General features: G+C 36.6%; 1 protein-coding gene across 1 annotated transcript in view; it reads left to right on the forward strand.

Moving 5' to 3' along the window:
* Positions 1 to 3,978: 3,978 nt before the first annotated feature.
* Positions 3,979 to 6,036, forward strand: part of LOC108748783 (protein tyrosine phosphatase type IVA 1) — a 24,676-nt gene continuing 22,618 nt past the window's right edge. Inside the window, exon 1 of the mRNA XM_018487140.1 lies at positions 3,979 to 4,117. The gene's annotated coding sequence lies outside the window, so the exon portion shown is untranslated. The remainder of the gene's footprint in view (positions 4,118 to 6,036) is intronic.

The following is a 6,036-nucleotide window of genomic DNA, read 5'->3' on the forward strand; positions in this document are numbered from 1 at the left end:
TATATATTATTGTTAAATGAGATTATAGCATAGAAAAAACGTAAACTTTGTTTTATTATACTTATATTCAGCTTTAATGAAACATTTGAAAGAGTACTGAGCCATAAATAAACTATATTAAAAAACAATTTATATACAATTGCTTTTAGCGCATACGTTCGCTGGTCAATTGGGATACTTATCTATTTATAGCTATGCGCTTCAATGATAAGGGTACTAAATAGATTTACATATGCCTCTAGAAGAATAGTCTTAGTTTCACATAGTTTAATTATATTTTTTCCCCATTTGGCTCGCCACTGTCAATTTTTCAAATTGTAATATGATACAGTACGCTATATTTTAGAGGAATATTTCGAGATTAATGTATATTCTTCATCAAAGTCGACCGTTCGCACTAGTTTTGAGAGAACGATATGATCTCTCCGTAACACATTGACATATTAACTAAATAATTATATATATAATTATTTAGTATTATATATGTATATATATATATATGTGTGTGTGTGTGTGTGTATATACCTACTTTGTGAAATAAACTTCTTCCGAACGGTAACCTTTGAAGAAGACCGTAGGGAATAATAACAAGTGCTGTGAATAGAGGGAAAATACACATGTTAAATCAAATTTAATTCAATTTACATACCGATAGGCAGAGCTGCGGATTAATGCCGGATCTGATTCCAAGCGATTGTACTGTAAATAATTAATGATTTGTATTGAGCAAATCTCTTTGAAAGAGAAACGATCGCGTATTGCATTATAACGTAATATTATTTGCGAGGTTGCCATGATAAAGCGATATTTCTAATTTTTACGTGTATTGATGAAATGAGGAAAGGAAGACGAGTAACGCGTAATTCATTTCAAAGGCGATTTATCGATACGCATGTAATCTAATAATATAGGCTGTGTTCCAAAATTTACTGCCAGTATTGAAAATCTATGGTATACATGACGTAAACTATTTTTAGTACTTGCAGTACATTTTTTGGAACACAGCCTTATACGTAGCTCACATTTATAGACTTTCAACGATGTTACTTAAATACTTTTGTAAGAATTTTTCCCCTACACACATTGGGTTTCGTTTTTAAACAATGTCGCAACATTAACAATTTCGCCTGGATTACGATTGGATTTTTAATAGCATTTTCTTGATTTTTCTATTATTCTTTTGCCGATTTTAGTCTCACAATTAGCGTTAGTTTTACAATCGTCGTATTGCATTGCTGTAATTATCACTATTATTAACACTGTTACTATTATCGATACTACGAGCTGCATTCATAATCCGTTTTTATTTTAAGACCGTCTTAAATAATGTTAAGTCTTAATTATGTTATGTCTTAAGATGTTAATATGTGTAAGTCTCTGATTGGTTCATAATATTTTAAGACTGCACTTAAGACGGTCTTAAACATAAGATCCGACTACGAATATTGTTATTACTATCACTATTCCATTGATAATACAGTTGGTATGATAATTTTCACTCTAATAGTACTACATTTTTAATTTTAACCAAAACGCTTTGCTCAGTTCGATCCAATTTTTATCACGCTCAATAAGATTATTGCATGTAACATTCCAGAGCTACAATAAGTGTAAAAGAAACTGTTTTAAAAAGGGTGTATCTGCGCGCGCGCGCGCGTGTGTGTGTGTGTGTGTGCGTTGTAGCAAACTAATGATTGAGCGAGAATCTATAAAGAAAAAACAAGGAAGAACGAAACGGAGCGATCGAGTATTCATATATTAGAAATCATAATGCATATATTTAAATGAAAAATTGTTATGTACATATACATGATTATTATAGTAATATAAGCTGCTTATAGACATAATGTATTTTTTGTAGGGACCATAAAATGTAAGCGAAATATATAATGTTATATACGAGTATTAACGAGTGATACAAATAACTGAATATTGATAATTGATTCTGATTTGTGAAAGCAATATGCGATCGATCGCACGACCCAGAAATAATGAAAAACAAAGTAAAGGAAAGCTCGCAAGAGGAATCTTAAATTATCATTTATGTTTCTCTTGAATGACTCACATCATTGATGATGATTATTAAGTGAAATAATGTGGCTTTCGTTAAACAATAAAGCGATAAAGACATATGGCGCAAAATAATAAACAATATAATAAATAGATAATAAATAATAATGCGGAGAAACATTAAAAATTTAAATCTATATAATTTTTTCTACTTTAGAACATATGAATCGCAAATTATCTCGAGTCGAGGTATGCCTTAAAAATAAAATGATTAAATAATTAATTCTCTTATATAGAGATATTGTTCATCTGAAAAAACCGATTATAATTTTGTGACACAGTAATTGAGTGTATTGCTAAAAGAAAGAGAGGAGGGATTTTAATAAGAAATTTGAATTATAATCGCAAGAACTTGGATGACATTGCGAACAAAAAATAATCGATTATTAAATTGTAGTTAATTTTTGTACTATAGTCGCCAAAATAATCAAGGTTTATATTAAAATGATCATTATATGAGCGTTATATTTATTAGTAAGGCTTTCAATTCTTAATAAATTTTTCATTTCTTTGTAAAGATTGATACCTTATACATTTTTAAGAAATTTAAATTATATAAACGAATAAATTGTCTGGCTCATAAAATATGAATATAAGAACTGATAGTTGATTCTGAAGAAAATTGCGACTCTTATAGTCCAAACTTCTGTTTCGACTCGAGGAAATATAGATAATAATCACGATGGATTCACGAAATCGCCTTTTATGAAACCCATACGAGCCTAATTTTTTTGGAAGGCAAACAAACGATGTATTTACAATGAATAAATGTTTTGAAAACTGTTAATTTTAAGTCCAATTATTTTTTTTTATATATGTCGGCCTTGAGAAATAATACGCGTGCATATGATTATAATATTTTATTATTTTTAGTAAGTCTATCTAGATAAACTAGATATATAAACTAGTATAGTCGCATAAAGGAAATTATTCAATTTGCATCAGTATTTAACTGATAGCTCAAGAACCCGATTGTGTTTCTATCATAAAGACGTTTTTATGCAGCTATGCAAGTTTGTCTGGATAGGCCCGAACGGATTTTACAGAAATAGATTTTGATATTTTTTGAATAATAAGCGATGTGTCATACTTAACTCTTGTATTCTTAAAATATAATTTGCATTATACTATGCTATATTTTGTATTATTCTTTGTCTCTTTCTCTCGTACACATTTTTTACACATTCTTCCTCTTTATTTTTTATCACATTTACTTTTATTTTTCTTTACTGTATATTCATACTCATATTTATACTCATTCAATTTTATTAGATATGTTCACTCTTTCATATAAAAATGCATGTACACTTTAGAGGATGTAATCCCAGAGCGTCTAATAAATACAGATTTTTATTCTGATCCTCTCTCTCACTACATTATATTATATTATTATTAGGCGTTAGGAACTCGAAAGCTCATTGTCGCAAATACCAAATCAAAATACCAAATATCAAATTATATTATATTACGTTATATTATATTATATTATATTATATTGCATTATATTATAATACATTATATTTTATTTAATTTTATTTAATTTATCCTCGTGTAACATTTTCTTTAAATTTTTGCGTTAATTGCTTGCTAATTTCATTATTTTACGTTTCTCACTCTTAAACGTTATTATTTACTTTGTGATAGATTCTTAGAGGGCCTGCCCTCTAAGAACAGCAATAAATGCTTACTCTCTCTCTTTCTTTTTCAATATACAATACATATAAAGCAATAATGGAATTCTCTGCCCCGTATGGCGCGCAATGACGTCATTCGAGTTTCGCGCGCTTCCATAGTTCTCGCTCGGATCGTCCAATCACGAGCGGCGCGCCGATCGAAGCGCCTTCTCCATCATTTCCGCCATTTCCTAAACGCGTCTCTCTCCGTCTGTCCTTCTCGAACAGTCAGTTCAGTTGTTCACGGGCTTCTCTAGCGTGCAGACGTACGTGAGTGCCGAGTGTTTGGCGTGTTTCCTGTCGCCTACGGAGTCGCGTTTTCGCTAACGAACGCCCTACCGTAGCTTCCATATTCAATGTGTATGGCGATTCAGGTGAGTGCTCGCGAAGAAACGTCAAAGACTCGTCTTTGTCGCATCGTCCGCGTTAAACCGTCTCGCTCTGGAGGCCGCGTGTGCGGTAGGAAAAGTCGATCGTATGGTTCCGCGAGGCTTGTACGAGGCATACGCGCTTCGCTTTGGTCTTTACTCGTCGCTACGCGCGCGTGTGTGTGTGTGCGGCCGTATGCGTGCGCGGCGTGGCGTGGTGTGGCGCGGCGTGGCGTGGCGTGGCGCGGTGCGGTGCGGTGTGGCGCGGTGCGGTGCGGTGTGGCGCGGCCGACGAACTCTGGCGTCTCGCCCGTCTCTCCACCGCCGCCGCGCCATGCGCTGTCATTACCAGTCGCCCTCATTACGTTCTCAATCGCTTCTTCGGCGCGTGATTGACTATGTATGGCTTTCCGACGATGTACGGCCAATTCCCGTAGCCCGATCGCTGTCCTCTCGAGCGACGCCTCCTTTCTAGCTTCGTCTAGCCTCACGAAACGGACCACCCGCACACGCGGCAATGTCGATCGCACTTTTCAGATTTCTGAGCGAGACGGTCGTCGCCACGAGCTGAATTCACGTACGAACTTTTTCTTTTTTCTTTTTTTTTTTTTTAACTGTCACCTTGATAGTCGCGGTCGTACGAATGTAACACGTGCTTCCCGATCGACAAATTACATGCCTCGCTTCGTTTCTCCAATAGATCCGGATAAAAAGTGTGGTATAATTGTGCGTTTGGAAGGAGAACAGTATTAATACGCGTGGCGTGGCAAACGGTTTATAATCGAGCGCGCCACATTGTTGCTCATGCTTTCGACATAACGATGCTATACTGACGTCAGTGAAAGCTTCGTTTACCGAGCTAGCCCACGATCGTTCGTTCCCTTTTTTTTTCCGCGGCATTCAAATCGCAAAGTTAACCAAATCGATCCTATTAAGCGGCTGATGACTCATCACGTAACAATGTTGGTGAATATTTCGCAATCGTGTTCACGATGTATAGAGAATAACGTCAGCTTCAAGTACATCTGTAACTTCCTCGGATCTTTCAGAGCATTTTAGACAATAAGTTTGTTGTTGCTTGAAAAAACTTAAAATGGGATGATACATATATTCGGGCGTTGAAAAGAACAAGCGAAGGTGCCGAGTGCAAAAAAGTGTAAGCAACGCGAACAAATCTAATGTAAGATATAAATGTACAAAATCACATACGATGCCAGGTAAAATGAGAATCGGGAATATAACGTATAAATAAATAACTTCAGACAGTGTCGGAAAGAATTTCAAAGTGAGATTTATCGAACGACCAACGTCTGTCGGAATCTTGAAAGTCGTTTGTCCCGATACTTTTTCGTTCGCTTTATTCTCCCATAAAATCCAGCTTGATCCATCGCTTTTATAACTCGAGTCGGAAAAGGTTGGATGATTTGGAACGCGTCCCTCATCATTCGGTCTCCGATCCTTTTTCGCCCGATTAGGTACTCCGTATATTTTATACCGACTAGACTTCTCGGAAAAAAACGGGGAAAAACGTTGACGTCATCCGACTGAACGGCGGCACGACGCGGCGTGGCATGGCATGGTGTGGTGTGGTGTAGTGTAGCGTGGCTTGCGCGTGGCACAGCGCAGCTCGGCGACGCGACGCGCCGCGACGCATCCCATCCGGAGCACGAAGAGGCGTCTACAGGCGAAACAAACGAGCACGCGCGTGCATATCGCGACCGAACGAACGAACGGACGGGTAGATTATCGTTCGTAAACTTCAGCCATGTTTTATTCCTGCGTTTTGCGTCAATCGGTCCAATAGATGCGAATCGCGCTCATTATCACCGACGTCTTATCGACTGTATGAACAAATCTTCGATCGTGTTCGTCCGGAGCGATCGCAATCGAACGTTCTATTTGCATTTAATAAGAATATGATGAAC

The sequence above is a fragment of the Trachymyrmex septentrionalis genome, unplaced genomic scaffold (genome assembly GCF_001594115.1).
Source record: "Trachymyrmex septentrionalis isolate Tsep2-gDNA-1 unplaced genomic scaffold, Tsep1.0 scaffold24, whole genome shotgun sequence".
In the NCBI taxonomy this organism is placed as follows: domain Eukaryota; kingdom Metazoa; phylum Arthropoda; class Insecta; order Hymenoptera; family Formicidae; genus Trachymyrmex; species Trachymyrmex septentrionalis.